General features: G+C 41.5%; 1 pseudogene across 1 annotated transcript in view; it reads right to left on the reverse strand.

Annotated features, from left to right (window-relative positions):
- LOC144616503 (immunoglobulin heavy variable 3-74 pseudogene) overlaps nt 1-12,639 on the reverse strand; it is an 80,017-nt pseudogene extending 67,378 nt beyond the window's left edge. Inside the window, exon 1 of the transcript XR_013555875.2 lies at nt 12,546-12,639. The product of XR_013555875.2 is annotated as an immunoglobulin heavy variable 3-74 pseudogene (transcript). The remainder of the gene's footprint in view (nt 1-12,545) is intronic.
- Between the last annotated feature and the right edge of the window lie 3,628 nt (nt 12,640-16,267).

The raw sequence follows: 16,267 nt of genomic DNA on the forward strand, positions 1-16,267 counted from the left end.
TCTGGCCCTTTTTCTGAGAGTTACATCGTCATCTCTCCACGTTCTGAGACTAGACACTAGTCAGAATCAGACAAGAATTACATCACGGGTTTTCCTGGGTCTTCAGCTTGTGACAGTAGATCATGGGTCTTCTCAACATATTTAGTTATGGAAACCAATGACATTTGGGTTGTGTTCCTCAGGGGAATCTTGACTAATACATGGAGATTGTTTGTCTCTCCTTTAGAGTAATTGAATAAAGATGTAGCTCATTTAAAGTCCTGAGTAGTAAAGGTCTATGAAGAAAGTGTCACGTTGTTTGAGTGGGACAAGGGCTGGGTGAGGATAAGGAGGGTCTGTGGGATCCTGTGGTCCTGGCTGCACAGGGAGTGCATCTGGGACTCATGTAAATGTTCAGCTATTGTGCCTCAGGAAATCTGTAATTCACTCATGTTGAGGGACAGGAGTAAGCAATGCAAACAACTGTGTCTTTGTACACGTTAGGGTAGTTTTCCTATGAAAACAATGATCTAATTCACACAGTTAATAGGTAAACACAGAATCCTGTGTCCAGAGAGACTCCCTGGAGAAACTGCTGTGTGGACAGGAAGCCCCAGACCCTGAGAGGAAACCTGCCTGTAACCTCCATCTTCACCTGCGCCTGGGAACACAAAGGAGAATTGTGCATAGTGTGCGCCCCCTGGTGGTGCTGATCCCCTCCAGCAGGGAGGTTTGTGTGTGGGCTCCCAGTGAGGTCCCGTCACCGTGTCTCCTACACAGTAATATGTGGCCGTGTCCTCGGTCTTGAGGTTGTTCATCTGCAGATACAGCGTGTTCTTGGCGTTGTCTCTGGAGATGGTGAATCGGCCCTTCACGGAGTCTGCGTAGCCTGTGCTACTTCCACTACTACTAATATACGCGACCCACTGCAGCCCCTTCCCTGGAGCCTGGCGGACCCAGTTCATGTCGTAGCCACTGAAGGTGAATCCAGAGGCCACACAGGTGAGTCTCAGGGACCCGCCAGGCTTCACCAGGTCTCCCCCAGACTCCACCAGCTGCACGTCACACTGGACACCTGCAGACACAAGACATCTTGGTCAGGAAACTGTCACACATCCACTGTTTCACTCATATCCATTCACAGACTCAGTGTCCCTCGTTCACCATGAATTACCTTTAAAAAGAGCAACCAGGAACACCCAGCCCAGCACAAACTCCATGGTGAGGTGTGTGTGTTCTGTGCTGATCACAGAATGGGAACACCTGGGACTCCTGGGGCTGGGGCTCGTCTCCCAGCTGCATGGTCGGGCTGGGTTGGTTTTATCAGCACAGAAAGGGCCCCATTTGCATGTCCTCTGACATATATATCAAGCTCCAGACTTAGGTTTGATTTTGTAAAAGTGAATGACATGGTTAGGGACGTACTTCTACATTAGTTTGTGTGGATGGCAGTGTGACAATATGAAGAATTCTTTTTTTTTTTCAGTTTTGGATTTTTACCTTAATTAATGGAGGCTTCGGCATAACCTTTAAGAAATATTTACCTCAACAGCATGATCACACATTATTTTCTCTTAAAATATTTTAATTTTTAAAATTATTAATTAGTATTTATTTTTAGTTTTAAAAATTAACATCCAAATTAGTTATTATATAGTGCAACAATGATTTCAGGAGTAGATTCCTTAGTGTCCCTTACCAGTTTAGCGCATCCCCCCTCCCACAACCCCTCCAGTAGCCCTCTGTTTGTTCTCCATATATATGAGTCTCTTGTGCTCTGTCCCCTCCATGTTTTCATATTATTTTTGTTTCCCTTCCCTTATGTTCATCTGTTTTGTCTCTTAAAGTCCTCATATGAGTGAAGTCATATGAATTTTGTCTTTCTCTGACTGACTCATTTCACTTCGCATAATACCCTCCAGTTCCATCCACATAGTTGCAAATGGCAAGATTTCACTCTTTTTGATTGCCGATTAATACTCCATTGTATATATTTACCCCTTCTTCTTTATCCATTCATCCATCAATGGACATTTGGCTCTTTCCATACTTTGGCTATTGTTGATAGTGCTGCTATGAACATGGGGGTGCATGTGTCCCTTTGAAACAGAACACCTGTGTCCCGTGGAGAAATGCCTAGTAGTGCAATTGCTGGGTCATAGGGGAGTTCTATTTTTAGTTTTTTGAGGAATCTCCATACAGTTTTCCAGAGTGGCTGCACCAACTTGCATTGCCCCCAAAATGCAAAAGAGATCTTCTCTCTGCATCCTTGCCAACATCTGTTGTTGACTGAGTTGTTAATGTTAGCCATTCTGACAGGTGTCAAGTGGTATCTCATTAGGGATTTGATTTGCATTTCCGTGATGATGAGTGATGTGGAGCATTTTTTCATGTGTCGGTTGGCCATCAGGATGTCTTCCTTGGAGAAGTGTCTATTCATGTCTTTTTCCCATTTCTTCACTGGATTGTGTTTTGAGTGTTGAGTTTGATAAATTCTTTATAGATTTTGGATACTAACTCTGTATCTGAGATGTCATTGGCAAATATCTTCTCCCATTCTGTCAGTTGAATTTTAGTTTTGCTGATTGTTGCCTTCACTATGCAGAAACTTTTGATTTTGATGAGGTCCCAGTAGTTCATTTTTGCTTTTTTTCCCCTTGCCTCTGGGGACGTGTTGAGTAGGAAGTTGCTGTGGCCAAGATCAAAGATGTTTTTGCCTGCTTTCTGCTCGAGGATTTTGATGGCTTCCTGACTTACATTGAGGTCTTTCATCCATTTTGAGTTTATTTTTGTGTATGGTGTAAGAAAGTGGTCCTGGTTCATTCTTCTGCATGTCGCTGTTCAGTTTTCCCAGCACCACTTGCTGAAGACAGTGTCTTTATTCCATTGGATAATCTTTCCTGCTTTGTCAAAGATTAGTTGGCCATACATTTGTGGTTCCATGTCTGGATTTTGTATTCTGTTCCATTGATCTGAGTGTCTGTTCTTTTTTTTTTTTTAATATTTTTTGGCATTTATTTATTACTTTTCAGAGACAGAGACAGAGCATGAGCGGGGGAGTGTCAGAGAGAGAGGAAGACACAGAATTCCAAGCAGGCTTCAGGCTCTGAGCTGTCGGCACACAGCCTGATGTGGGATCTAACTCACGAACTGCCAGATCGTGACCTGAGTCAAAGTCGGATGCTTAACAGACTGGTCCACTCAGATGCCCCTGAGTGTCTGTTCTTGTGCCAGTACCATACTGTCTTGATGAATACAGCTTTGAAGTATAGCTTGAAGTCTGGGATTGTGATGCCTCCTGCTTTGGTTTTCTTTTTCAAGATTTCTTTGACTATTCGGCGGCTTTTCTGGTTCCATACAAATTTTAGGATTATTTTTTCTAGGTCTGTGAAGAATGCTGGTGTCACTTTGATCGGGATTGCATTGAATATGTAGGTTACTTTGGGTACTATCAGCATTTTAGCAATATTTGTTCTTCCTATTCAGGAGCGTGGAATCTTTTCCCATATTTTGTCTTCTTCAATTTCTTTCATAAGCTTTCTATAGTTTTCAGTATAAAGATTTTTCACCTCTTTGGTTAGATTTATTCCTGAGTATTTTATGGTTTTTGGTGCTACTGTAAATGGGATAGATTCCTTGATTTCTATTTCTGTTGCTTCATTGTTGGTGTATAGGAATGCAACCGATATCTCTGTGTGTGTTTTATATCCTGCCACTTTGCTGAATTCATGAATCAATTCTAGCAGTTTTTTGGTGGGGTCTTTTGGGTTTTCCATATAGAGTATCATGTCATCTGTGAAGAGTGAAAGTTTGACCGTCTCCTGGCAATATGGATGCCTTTTATTTCTTTGTGTTGTCTGAGTGCAGAGGCTAAGACTTCCAATACTATGTTTAATAACAGTGGTGAGAGTGGACATCCCTGTCTTGTTCCTGACCTTAGGGAGAAAGCTCTCAGTTTTTCCCCATTGAGGATGATATTAGCATTGGGTCGTTCATAGATGGCTTTTATGATCTCGAGGTATGGTCCTTCTATCCCTACTTTCTTGAGGGTTTTTATCAAGAAAGGATGTTGTATTTTGTCAAATGCTTTCTCTGCACCTATGGAGAGGATCATATGTTTCCTGTCCTTTCTTTTATCGATGTGATGAATCACGTGAATTGTTTTACAGATATTGAGCCAGCCCTGCATCCCAGGTATAAATCCCGCTTGGTTGTGGTGAATAATTTTTTAATGTATTATTGTTTCTGGTTGGATAATATCTTGTTGAGGATTTTTGCATCCATGTTCATCAGGGAAATTGGTGTATAGTTCTCTTTTTAAGTGTTGTCTGTGTCTGTTTTTGGAATCGAGGTAATGCTGGCTTCATAGAAAGAGTTTGGAAGTTTTCCTTCCATTTCTAATTTTTTGAACAGTTTCAAGAGACTAGGTGTTAACTCTCCCTTAAATGCTTGGTAGAATTCCCCTGGAAAGCCATCTGGTTCTGGACTGTTGTCTTTTGGCAGATTTTCGATTACTAATTCTATTTCCTTACCTGTTAAGGGTCGGTTCAAATTTTCTATTTCTTCCTGTTTCAGTTTTGGTAGTGTATATGTTTCTAGGAATTTGTCCATTTCTTCCAGATTGCCCATTTTATTGGCATATAATTGCTCATAACATTCTCTTATTACTGTTTTTATTTCTGTTGTGTTGGTTGTGATCTCTCCTCTGTCATTCTTGATTTTATTTATTTGGGTCCTTTCCTTTTTCTTTTTGATCAAACTGGATAGTGGTTTATCGATTTTGTTAATTCTTTCAAAGAACCAGCTTTTAGTTTCATTGATGTGTTCTACTGTGTTTTGGTTTCGATAGCACTAATTTGTGCTCTAATCTTTAGTATTTCCTGCCTTCTGCTGGTTTTGGGTTTTATTTGCTGTTCCTTTTCCAGCTCTTTAGTCATAAGGTTAGGTTGTGTATCTGAGATCTTTCTTCCTTCTTTAGGAAGGCCTGGATTGCTATATACTTTCCTCTTATGACCGCCTTTGTTGCATCCTAGAGGTTTGTGTTGTGGTGTTTTCATTTTCATTGACTTCCATATACTTTTTAATTTCTTCTTTAACTGCTTGGTTAGCCCATTCATTCATTCTTTGGTAGTTTCTTCAGTCTCTAATTATTTGTTACCTTTCCTAAATTTTTTCTTGGGGTTGATTTTGAGTTCATGACATTGTGGTCAGAAAATATGCATGGTATGATCTCGATCTTTGTGTACTTACTTAGGGCTGATTTGTGTCCCAGTGTATGGTCTATTCTGTAGAAATTTCCATGTGCACTGGAGAAGAGTGCATATTGTGTTGCTTTAGGATGAAAGGTTCTGAATATATTTGTTAAGTACTTCTGGTCCAGTGTGTCATTCAAAGCCATTGTTTTCTTGTTGATTTTTTGATCAGCTGATCTGTTTATTGTTGTCAATGGGGTGTTGAAGTCTCCTACTATTATGATATTCTTATCGATGAGTTTCTTTATGTTTGTGATTAATTGATTTCTATATTTGGGTGCTCTCACAATTGGCGCATAAATGTTTACAATTGTTAGGTCTTCTTGGTGGATAGACCCTTTGATTATGAATGATATAATGCCATTCTGCATCTCGTGATGCGGTCTTTATTTTATTTTCAACGTTTTTTATTTATTTTTGGGACAGAGAGAGACAGAGCATGAACGGGGGAGGGGCAGAGAGAGAGGGAGACACAGAATCGGAAACAGGCTCCAGGCTCCGAGCCATCAGCCCAGAGCCTGACGCGGGGTCAAACTCAGGGACCGCGAGATCGTGACCTGGCTGAAGTCGGACGCTTAACCGACTGCGCCACCCAGGCGCCCCTTTATTTTAAAGTCTAGATTGATATCAATATGGCTACTCCGGCTTTCTTTTGTTGAACATTAGCATGATAGATGGTTCTCCTTCCCCTTATTTTCAATCTGGAGGCGTCTTTCGGTCTAAAGTGGGTCTCTTGTAAAAAGCATATAGACGGATCTTGTTTTCTTCTCCATTCTGTTACCCTATGTCTTTTGATTGGGGCATTGAGTCCATTGACGTTTAGAGTGAGTACTGAAAGATAGGAGTTTATTGCTATTATGATGCTTGTAGAGTTGGAGTTTATGGTGGTGTTCTTTGGTCTTTCTAACCTTTGTTGATTTTGGTATTTATTTATTTATACAGATATATTTTCATCTTTTCTCCCCTCAGAGATTCCCACTTAAAATTTCTTGCAGGGCTGGTTTAGTGGTCACAAACCCATTTAATTTTTGTTTTACGGGAATCTTTTTATCTCGCCTTCTATTTTGAATGACAGCCTTGCTGGATACAGAATTCTTGGCTGCATATTTTTCTGATTTAGCACACTGAATACATCCCGCCACTCCTTTGTGGCCTGCCAAGTTTCTGTGGATAGGTCTGCTAAACCTGATCTGTCTTCCCTTGTAAGTTATGGACTTTGTTTCCCTGTTGGTTTTATGATTCTCTCCTTGCCTGAGTACTTTGTCAGTTTGACTATGATGTGCCTTGTTGATGGTCGGTTTTGGTTGAATCTAATGGGAGTCCTCGTGCTTCCTGGATTTTGATGTCTGTGTCTTTGCCCAAGGTAGGAAAGATTTCCGCTATGATTTGCTCACATAACCCTTCCGCCCCTATTTCTCTCTTCCACTTCTGGGACCCCTATGATTCTCATGTTTTTCCTTTTTAATGAGTCACTGATTTCTGTAATTCTTAAATCTTGCTCTTTTGCCTTAATCTCCTCTTTTTTTCTGCTTCATTATTCTCTATAAGGTTGTCCTCTATAACACTGATTCTCTGTTCTGCCTCATCCATCCGTGCCAACGCTGCATCCAACTGTGATTGCAGCTCAGTTATAGCATTTTAAATTTCATTCTGGCTATTTTTTACTTCTATCTCTGCAGAAGAGGATTCTAATCTATTTTTGACTGCAGCTAGTATTCTTATTATTGTGATTCTAAATTCTGGTTCAGACATCTTGCTTGTATCTGTGTTGGTTAAATCCCTGGCTGTCGTTTCTTTGTGGTCTTTCTTTTGGGGTGAATTCCTTCGTTTTGTCATTTTGAAGGGAGAAAAGGAATTAATGAGGTCACAAAATTGAAATTAAAAGATAAAATTACAGAAATATTAAAATTAAAAATTAATCACACACACACAAATTGAATGGAATATGCTATATCCTAGGTATGTTTTGTTCTAGGTGTGGAAAGTGGATTGACAGATTAGAGATAAAAATGGGAGGGGGAGAAAAAAAAGGAAATAATTTGAGAATTTGAAAAAATAAATACAATGAAGTAGACTAAAATGAGAGGATGGGAGTAAAATAGAGTTTGAAAAAATATACAGAAAAGTAAGGAATATAGTAGAAAAAATAAAGAACAATATTTTTAATAAAAATTAAAATAAATGTGATTTTTTTCTTTTTCTGCATTCTAGAAAAAAGAGAGGAAACAAAAAAGAGAAAAAAGACACAAAAAGGAAAAAAAGGAAATTATTTGAAAATTCAAAAAGTGAATACACCGTCGTAGACTAAAATAAAATGATGGAAGTAAAATAGAATTTGAAAAAAATTTACGTAAAAGCAATCAATATAGTAAAAAAATTAAAGAAAAATATTGTTAATAGAAATTGAAAGTAAAATGAAGTTTTTCTCATTCTGCATTCAAGAAAAACTACAGAAACGTAGAAGAGAAAAAAAAGAAAGAAAAAATAAAAGGGAAACTGGAAGTTTGAAAACGGGAATACACTGAAGTAGAGTAAAAAAAATGTTGGAAGTAAAATAGAATTTGAAAAAAAGTACAGAAATGTAAAAAATATAGTAATAAAAATTAAAGAAAAATATTTTTAATAATAATTGATAAGAAAAATAATTTTTTCTGTTTCTGCCTTGAAGATAAAGAAAAGAAGTGTAAAAGAGAAAAAGAAAAAAAAGAAAGAAAATTGACTAGGTGAACCTGCTAACAGATTGAAGTAGGACTGAAATTACTTCGTTATCCCCTAGATGTCAGTCTATGTAGCTCTTTATAGTCTATAAAGTAAGCGGCAGTGAGACTTGTGTTCCTGAAGAGCCCTGTTGGCCCAGTTGGGTGGGGCTCAGTGTAATGGCTCCGCTCTCCACTAGATGGCGATTTTAGGCTCCTGGGGTGGATTGTTGTGGTGCTTGTAGGTGCGAATGCACATGCTCGGGAGAGGTGAAAATGGCACCACCCAGCTACCCAGTCTGTTCTCCTGGATCAGCAATTGTGCACCCATCCTCTGTCTTCAGCCCTTGTCCACTCCCTGCTCCTTCACTCTCCGTGACCAGGCCCGAGGCCGCACCTCTCTCCCAAGTTTTGTCACAGACGCAGCTGTTTTCCCCGGACCCTTACATCCAAAGGACCGCAGCTTTGACCTGTTCTGCCCCTCTGTGGGAGGGTCTCACCAAGCAATGGCCCAATGAGCAATGGCCGAATATCAGCAGCACCTAGGAATGCTTGCTGGACCCTGTTGTTGTCGGTGCCCCGAGACTTTGGCCAGGTGCCAGCCCGCCCCAGAAAGAGTTCGCGAGAGAGTGTAGCAGCAGCGTTTCATGGATTATGGAAAATCACAACACACGTCTGGCACCAGGCTTCACCCTAAACGACCTTGTTCCAGCAGCAGCGAATGTGGCCGTTTTCCGGGGTCTGCTGGGACCAGAGGGCTTTGGCAGTCTCCTCCAAATGTCCTTCCAGCAGTGCAACTGCCTCTCCCCGTGTGGCCTGAGAACATCCCGGACCCCACTCTGTTCCTGGGATTCTCCCTTCCCACCAGAGCACCTCCAGGTATCGAGCTGTGGAGTTGCAGCCTTTGCACTCCCCTTGTTTACAGTCTTAGTGGAATTTACATACTCTCCTTTCTCCTTTCTCCCTTTTTAGTTGAGTCCCTGTGGCTGTTTCCAATTTTCCACTTTCTCTCCAGCTGCTTTTGGGGAGGGGTGCTTTTCCTTTATTCTCCCCCACTCCCCAGTCTCCGTCCTCTCTCCGCCTGCAAAAGCACCTCCCTTCCTGCAGCTTCTTGCTCCCCAAGGTCCCCTCTCCACGCCACGTACTTGTTGAATTCTGTGGTTCAGGTTGTGCAGATTGTTGTGTTAATCCTCAATCAGTTTTCTAGGTGTGTAGGATGGTTTAGTGTTGGTCTGGCTGTATTTCATGGACGCGAGACACACAAAAATCTTCCACGTTGTTCCGCCATCTTGTCTCCTCCCCCATTGACTGCCTGATTTTCAATTGAACATTTGAGGATATTATGCCACTCCCTTCTTTCCTGCAGGTTTCTGTGGACACTTCTGCCATAATCTTTTTTTATCTTCCCGTATTCGTTAGCAAACTCTTCTGTCTTCATGCTTATAGGGTTTTTTTAATCTGTGTATTTTGTGAATTTTACTATGTTATGTCTCAGAGTTGGCCTGCTTTTTTTTTTTTAATTTTAATGGGAATTCTCTGTGGCTCATAGATGTGGACGTCTGTTTCCTTCACCATTTAGTGGAAATTTTCCACTCCAATGCGCTCAGACAAAACTTCTCCCCTTTTTTCTCCCTGTCTTCTTCTTCTGGGACTCCTTTGAAAAGAATTTTATTACACTTTATGGAGTTGCTGATTCCCTAAGTATACGTTTGTGATGCAATACTTTAATTTTCCTCTTCTTTCCTGCTTCATTTCTCACAAAATTTTATCTTCCATGGCACTTACTCATTCGTCTGCTTCTTTCTGCCATGAGTTCATTATATCCAATCAGGTTCACATCGTGGTTACAGCATTTTAAAAGTTTCAGCCTGACCTGGTTTTAGGTCTTTTCCATCTGTACTCAGGGTATCCTCATGTCTTCTAGGCTTTCTCAAGCACAGGTAGTATCCTTATGATAGTTTTCAAAAGTACTGTTTCCTTATGATAGGTATTAAATTCTGTTTGAGTCTTATTATTTATATGTGTTTTAATTATATCCCTGGCAATGTCCTTTTATGGTTTTTTCTTTTGGCATGAATTCCTCTATCACTCTGTATGTCCATGTCTCCTCTTTCTTAAGTGTTTTAGTAAAATCCTGTTATGTTTTCTGCTTCTAGAGTAGTGTCTTTTTTGAGAAATGTTTACATACTGTTGACAACCTGACATTCTGGAAGCATTTCTTGCATGTGCTGTGTGCACTGTGCTGTCTTGTATTGGCTGCTCTGTCCCTGAGGTCAGTCCTCTGCAGAGTTCTCCTTGCCTCCAGGGGAGAGTTTTTCAACTTTGTCCATAGTGTTGTGAGGTTTAACTAGGTGAGTTTGGTCTCCTTATTAAAAGAGGCTAATTCCTATTTCCCCTAGAGGTGAAGCTATGCCTCACTCTATGGTCAGTAGACTTGGTGCCTGTGGGGGTATATGGTGGTCTTTGGAGGGAGGGGTGCGATGGTGGTCTGGGTTGTAGGCACTCTTTCCCTAGTAAGGAAGCACCTGAGGAAGGAAAGGTGGGTATGGCTTGGTGTCAGTGGCTCAGTATCTACTGGGGGGTGTTTTGCTGCCCACTGAATTCTGTCCATGATAATTGGTGGGAGGAAATATTGGCATCAACTCCTTCTCTAGTCCCTGCAGTTGGAGTTTCCAGCCACCCCTGTTCAGGAAGCCCTCACATAGAGAGAACAATCTGTACTCATGGGTCCCAGGCTTCCTTCAGAACCCGGCCTTCACCCTGCCTTTGTCCAATCCATTGGCACACCTGGCAGCTTAGGGCTCTTATGTTTTATCTCAGGAGCTCTAGCTGGGTTTGAATACACCAAATTGTTGAACTCAATGTGACAGGGACCCCACTGATCCTCTGGGACAGTGTGTTGCTGTGATGTGGTTGGAGCTGGTTATCCCAGAAGGGCAGTTGCATGAACACTAGGAGTTTGGAGTTCATGGTGAGGAAGAACAAGAAGGGAGCGTTCAGTTAGCTGCTCTCGGCAGAGGCTCCTATGCTAATGACCAGGGCAGTGCAATGGTGCCTGTCAGCTCTCCTGCCCCATGAGAGGCAATGCCCTGTCTCCCAAATGCACTCCAAGAAGGTAACTGTCCCACCCGATATGACCCAGGGGATCCTCAAACCGCAGCAGTCCCTATGGGCCTCGCGGCTCCTTCTCCACAGGAGCACTGCTATGCCCACCAGGGTCCACCCCAGTGATGCCATGGACTTCTAAATCTTCAGTTTTTGAACTCGACATTTACAGCATGTTGACGTGTCATGATTACCTTTATGTGTCATCTTGACTGCGTTATGGGGGTGTCCAGATTCACAACTGTTTCTGTGTATGTCTGTGATGAGTTTCCAGAAGAGATTGACATTTCCATCTGTTGTTTCTTTCTGCCTGGGCATCACCCATTCCATCACAGTTCTGAGTAGAATCCGACGCAGAGGGAGGAAGAATTCCCTCATTTTTACTTCCCATGTGCTTGTTTGAACTGGAACATTGGTCTCCTGCTGCCCTTGTTCTTAGAGTTACATCATAGGCTCTGCAGGTTCTGAGACTAGACACTAGTTCAGAATCAGGCGAGAATTATACCACTGGTTTTCCTGGCTCCCCAACTTGTGACAGTAGATCATGGTACTTCTCAACATATTTTGTCATGGAACCCAATGTGCTTTGGCTTCTGTTGCTCGAGGGAATCCTAATACATGCAGATGATTTATCTCTTGTTTAGAGGAATTGAATAAAGTTGTAGCTCATTTAAAGTCCTGAGTAGCAAAGTGCCATGAAGGAAGTGTCACGTTGTTGGATTGGGACACGGGCTGGTGAAGATAATGGGGAGCTGTGGGAGCTTGTGGTCCTGGCTGCACAGGGAGTGCATCTGGGACTCATGTAAATGTTCAGCTATTGTGCCTCAGGAAATCTGTAGTTCACTCATGTTGAAGGACAGGAGTAAGGAATGCAAACAACTGTGTCTTTGTGCATGTTAGGGTAGTTTTCCTATGAAAACAATGATCTAATTCACACAGTTAATAGGTAAACACAGAATCCTGTGTCCAGAGAGGCTCCCTGGAGAAACTGCTGTGTGGAGAGGAAGCCCCAGACCCTGACAAGAAACCTGCCTGTAACCTCCATCTTCACCTGCTCCTGGCAACACTAAGCAGAATTGTGCATAGTGTGCGCCCCCTGGTGGTGGTGATCCCCTCCTGCAGGGAGGTTTGTGTCCTCGGCCTGCAGGTTGTTCATCTGCAGATACAGCGTGTTCTTGGAGTTGTCTCTGGAGATGGGGAGTCGGCCCTTTACTGAGTCTGTGTAGTACGTGCTACTTCCATCATCATAAATATATGTGAGCCACTACACCCCTTCCCTGGAGCCTGGCGAACCCAGCTCATTGCATATCTACTGCAGGTGAATCCAGAGGCTACACAGGTGAGTCTCAGGGACCCCCCAGGTTGCACCAGGTCTCGTCCAGACTCCACCAGCTGCACGTCACACTGGACACCTGCAGACACAAGACATCTTGGTCAGGAAACTGTCACACATTTACCTGTTCTCACTCATACCCACTCACATACTCAGTGTCTCTCGTTCACCATGAATTACCTTTTAAAAGACCAACCAGGAACACCCAGCCAAGCACAAACTCCATGGTGAGGTGTCTGTTCTGTCCTGATCAGAGAATGGGAACACCTGGGACTCCAGGGGCTGGGGCTCCTCTCCCAGCTGCAGAGTCTGGGATGGGCTGGTTTTATCAGCACAGAGAGGACCCCATTTGCATGTGCTCTGACATATATATCAAGCTCCAGTCCTAGATTTGATTCTTTAAAAGTGAACTACAGGGTTAGGGACGCACTTGTAGTTTAGTTTGTGTAGATGGTGCTGTGACAATTTGAATAATTGTATTCAGTGAGTACAGGTGTATTTGCAGTCCTGTGTGCATTTTTATAGGTCTTTCATCAACATAGTTCATTTTCACTCTACAAGTGTTTTACATACTTTTTGAAGTTTAACCCAAAATACTTTATTCTGTGCCATTTTCACTTGTATAATTTTGTTATTTATTTTGCATGTATTTTCATGCTGGTGTGTAGAATCACAGGTCGTTTATTTTTATTTATTTTCTTTGTTCATTTTGCATCCTGCTCTTTTCCTCATTTAAAAAAACTGGTTCTAATATTTTTTTGTGGTATCTCTAGGGTTTTGTTATGTTTAAGATCAATGTCACCTGCAAACAAGTAATTTTCCTTCCTCCTTACTGATTTAAATGTCTTTTATTTTTTTTATTCCCTATTTTTTTCTGGTTATGTCTTCCAGTGGTAGGAGAAGAAAGCTTTTCCCTTTTTTCTTCTGGGATTTAGCCAGTGTAAGGATTCAATTTACATAAGACCTATCTACAGGAGAGAATAAATTTCATTTTGTAAGTGCATGGCCTTCCTAATGATATGACACCCAGAGAAAGGACAAAGCAGGTGGCACTTGTGTCTTTCAGACAAAAAAAACATTGGGTTTGGCAAGAGTTAAGTTTGGGGTATTATGTTAGTCACCAAGTAAGTAGGTTTGTTTGCATAGCCTTCTTGTCCCTGTGTTCCTTATTCTGGTGCTAACGATGGTTCTTCCCTCTTGGTACACGGGAGGGAGATTTATATCCTGCTGTCAAGGGACGATGGAGAGTCTGTGGGTACTTGTACTCTTTCTCAAGTGACTTTCACCTAAATAAGCCGTGTGACAAGATGACATAGTTTGAGGTGGCATATGTATTCTTCACGTTATCATGGGGAATACTTATGTTAGGGGTGACCATCATTACCTGGCTCCTGATTTGACAGGAAAGCCTTCAGCATTTTACCGTTCAATATGCTGTCAGGTGTGGGCTTTTCATAGTGGCCATGATCATGTGGAGGTAATTTCCTTCGGTCCCTTTTTAATTGGGTTCTTTTTAAATGATGAACATGTGTTGAATTTTGTCTAATGTTTTTTTTGAATCAATTAATGATGGCTTTGATTCACTCATTCCCTCTGGTAATGGAGGACATCACATTTATGCATCTGTGTATGTTAAAGGATCCTTGCATCCCTGGATGAATCACACTGGATTATGTTGTATGATCCTCTCAATGTTCTGTTGAATTCAGTATGCTCAGATTTTGTGAAGGAATTTTGCATGTATGTTCATTTGAGATAGTGACCTGTAGTTTCCCTTCTTGTGGTGTCTTTCTTTGGTTTTGGTGTGAAAACAATGCTATCCTCACAAATTTCATTTGGAGTGCTGTTTTTTTATCAGGGGTTTGTAATAGTTTGAGAAATATTGGCATTAATTTCTCTTTAAATACTTAGTAGAAGTTTTAATAAAGCCATGGACTCCTATGCAGATTTCTTGGAGGGCGAGGCTTTAGATAGAGAAATCTTATTAATTTTTCTTTCGTTCATTTTGTATTTTTCCATGAACAGTGTTGGTGGACTACATTATGGCATAAAATGTGTAATTTGTTCCTGGTGATCTAATTGTTGGCCTATAAATACCTAAGTTTTTCTTTAATGATCCTTTTCATGTCTTTAGTTCAGTTATGTCTCCTCTTTCAATTCTGATGGCATTTGTTTGAGTCTTCCCTATTTCCCCAGGCTACTTATTTGTTTCAAATTTTATATACTTTTCCAAATACAAATTTTTATGTAATTGATTTGTTTTCTGTATTTGTGATAGTCTCTATTTTCTGTCTGCTTTATATTTTTATGTTATTTTTATGTTTATCTTGTTATGTCAGTAAAAATGCCAATGACTTTTTTAAGGAACCTGAAAAATATACAATTCATATGAAAGCACACAACACATGGAAGCAACAAAACAATCATGACGTCGAGAGAACCTGGAGACATCACACTTCTCTCTTTCTAAAGATATTGCAGAGGTACATTAACCACAACAGTGTGCTGCTGGCATCAAATGAGACATTTAGACCAGTGGAGCTCGTTACGGAGCCCAGAAGTAGAAGTTTGCAGATGCAGTGAGCAAATCCTGCACGAGATTTCCAACAATGCACAGTGGGGGGAGGATAGTGTCTCCCAACATGGTGTTGACTAGGGGCTCCTGTGTGGCTCCGTAAGTTAAGCGTCCCACTTCCACTCAGGTCATGATCTCACGGTTTGTGGGTTCGAGCCTCACATCAGGCTCCTGCTGACAGCTCGGGGCCTGGATTCTGTTTCTGCCTCTATCTCTGTGCCTCCCTACTCATGATCTGTCTCTCTCCCTCAAAAACAAAGTAAAAATTAAAAAATAGTATTGATATATACATGCAAAATAATAACATTTGGCCATAATCTTGCTTCATACATATACGTCGACACAAAAAAAATCTCAAAATGGATGAAGGATTAAGAAGAACACTTGAACCTAAATGCCTTCAAAGAAAACATGAAAGATAAATATCACATTCACTTGAGAATGGTTGATTTGATATAAAAGCAAAGTCACAGAGAACAAAGCAGGCAAGGGGGACTACATCATACCAGAAAAGGGGCAAGCAAATATTTGCAGAGCTAGAAGGCAGTCTATGGGAGGGTAGACATTACAATAAAAAATGTTGAAAAGGAGTTAATATCCAAAATGCAGGAGGGACAATAAGGTGTTCTCATTTCCCTGCCATCAGACCATACCTCAAGCTTCCCCCTTTCCCTATTGGAGACCCACCTCCATTCAAAGTGCTCCTCAGAGGATGAGTCTTAAAGATGTGCCCACTGGTGTCTGGGCCTCACATGCACAAGAGGATGGATTGCCCCCAGTGCAGAGCCTGTACTCAGGGGGCCTGAGAAAGGAACTGCCCCCACCCATCAGTAGCCAGATGCCCTGTCTTGCAGCAGAGGGAGGACCTGACCCTGTAATAGACTCTGTTACCGCAGGATGTTATTGCTTTACCTCCTCACCGTGTAACACCCCGATCTTGTGAGTAAAGAAAGAACAGAATTTGATTCAGATGGAAATCAAAGCTACTGATTTGTACAATGTAGGAACCATAAAGTCTTTTGTCATCTATTACCCCCCCCCCCCATCTTTTGTCCCTAACCAGGCTGCCGCTCATGCCTCAATTCCTGGTGATGAAGATGCATTCCTGGGATGAACATCTGCTCAACTTTCTTGTCAATGCCATTGCACTCTGATTCACAAGTTCTCTTTTCATGTATGCTTGGGGAAGGCAACTAAGTTGGGCTCAATAGTACTCCAAGTTCTTGAAGCCAACTTACATTCTGTGCCTTCACACAAGGCTGCACTCTTGTTTCGTATGTCTGTGACTTGTCACTCTATTACCAAAGGAGTCAGAGAGCCCTTGCAG

The sequence above is a fragment of the Panthera onca genome, chromosome B3 (genome assembly GCF_046562875.1).
Source record: "Panthera onca isolate mPanOnc1 chromosome B3, mPanOnc1 haplotype 2, whole genome shotgun sequence".
Taxonomy (NCBI): Eukaryota; Metazoa; Chordata; class Mammalia; order Carnivora; family Felidae; genus Panthera; species Panthera onca.